Source organism: Leptonychotes weddellii, unplaced genomic scaffold (assembly GCF_054177405.1).
Source record: "Leptonychotes weddellii isolate Sample4059 unplaced genomic scaffold, ASM5417740v2 HiC_scaffold_727, whole genome shotgun sequence".
Classification (NCBI taxonomy): Eukaryota; Metazoa; Chordata; class Mammalia; order Carnivora; family Phocidae; genus Leptonychotes; species Leptonychotes weddellii.
The window spans coordinates 1-1,748 of NW_028042463.1; the positions used below are offsets into that span (position 1 = coordinate 1).

At 42.5% G+C, this 1,748-nt stretch overlaps 1 pseudogene; it reads right to left on the reverse strand.

Annotated features, from left to right (window-relative positions):
* Positions 1-10: 10 nt before the first annotated feature.
* Positions 11-963, reverse strand: LOC102746718 (tRNA-splicing ligase complex subunit RTRAF pseudogene; annotated as a pseudogene).
* Positions 964-1,748: the final 785 nt, after the last annotated feature.

The following is a 1,748-nucleotide window of genomic DNA, read 5'->3' on the forward strand; positions in this document are numbered from 1 at the left end:
AAAAAAAAAATCCACTTTCCTGAACTTTATTAAAGAAAAAGCAATGATGGTAAATCTCGAGAACAGAGTCAATTTTCTAGGATTCTTCCCTTGAAAATGTGACATTTGATTTCCAAACACATGCCAGAGCGTACATGGTTCCCAATGGTACTAAGGAGGTGAGAAGCTGAAATCCTAAAATGTTCATCTTCCAACTTTCCCCAGTCTGTGGTCTGTCTTTGGATCAGCAATAATTGCCTGAACAGCTACTACGGCTTCATTAATTTTTGTCTGTAGCTCTCAGAGCTCTTCTATATGCAGCAATCACAGAATTTGAGCAGCTTCATTAAGAACTGCATCTCCTGTGTCAAAACCAAGAATATGTTTGTCTAAAGCAACAGGCAAGCCCTCTTTCGTTTGATTTGCTTTAGCAACTGCATCTTGGGTCAGGCGCTCCTGGACCAAAATGCGAATTGCCTTAAGCATTACCAGGTAATCATCATGATGCTGAATCTGAAGAAGGTTAGCCAAAGCCAGTACACCAGCCTTAAAATCAGGATTATTTACATCCAAGTTGATCAACGGCTCTGCATTTTTAGCTGCATTGTCAGCATTTTTTGTATTATCAGGTACCAAGTCCTTGTATTTTTCAGCATTATCTCCATATTCAAGTCTAACAGCTAAACCAAGAAGCCAGTCAATTGCTTCTTGTCGATCTTGAATCTTGAAAGGACAGTTTACATCTTTGAGATACTTTTCAAAGAACTTGGGCTAGTCACTGCTATGGATGTTTCTTAAATTACCTCTGTCTTCAATCTTGTAGTGTCTGACTTTCTGGTCTTCAAGCCAAACAATAAAGTTTCTAAATTCTGTTTCATCTTTGCAGTTGAAGCCAGCCGGGTTGTGGTAGTCGAGAGCCGTCAGCTTGCGTCGGAACATGGTCCCCGCGTCTCGCTCTGGTCCCCCGGACTTTGGCCGGGAGAGGACGGGCGAGGAGGAGCCCCAACCCTATATTCTTTTTTTTTTTTTTTAAAGATTTTATTTATTTATTTGAGAGAGAGAATGAGAGAGAGCACATGAGAGGGGGGAGGGTCAGAGGGAGAAGCAGACTCCCTGCTGAGCAGGGAGCCCGACATGGGACTCGATCCAGGGACTCCAGGATCATGACCTGAGCCGAAGGCAGTCGCTTAACCAACTGAGCCACCCAGGCGCCCCCCCAACCCTATATTCTTAAAAGAGTTTATCATCTATAGCCCCTGCTAAAAAGGTGGACCTAATTAACACATGACCACACCCAAAATACTCCCATGCATAGCAAGACCGGTAAGATTCATTTTCCAAGAACTTGTATTTGGGTCATTTAGATTAACTATAGAGAGTAGACAAGAACATTTCATAAGACTTCAAGGTTTCCATTCTGAGATGTCATGGTAAATTCATATGACAGAGAAAAAAAATGAGAGAATTCTGCAAAGAGAGGCAAAGAAGACAAACTTGAGGCCCTGAAGAGAACCTAAAAACTTTTGAGTTCCAATAAGGGCAACTGTATTTCTTGCTTGACCTTATTTTGAATGGGCTTCTACTTCTTCAAAAGAAATCATTCTTTTTATTTTTTTTAAAGAATTTATTTATTTATTATTTGATAGAGACAGCGAGAGAGGGAACACAAGCAGGGGAGTGGGAGAGGGAGAAGCAGGCCTCCCACCAAGCAGGGAGCCCGATGTGGGGCTCGATCCCAGGACCCCGGGATCATGACCTGAGCCGAAGGC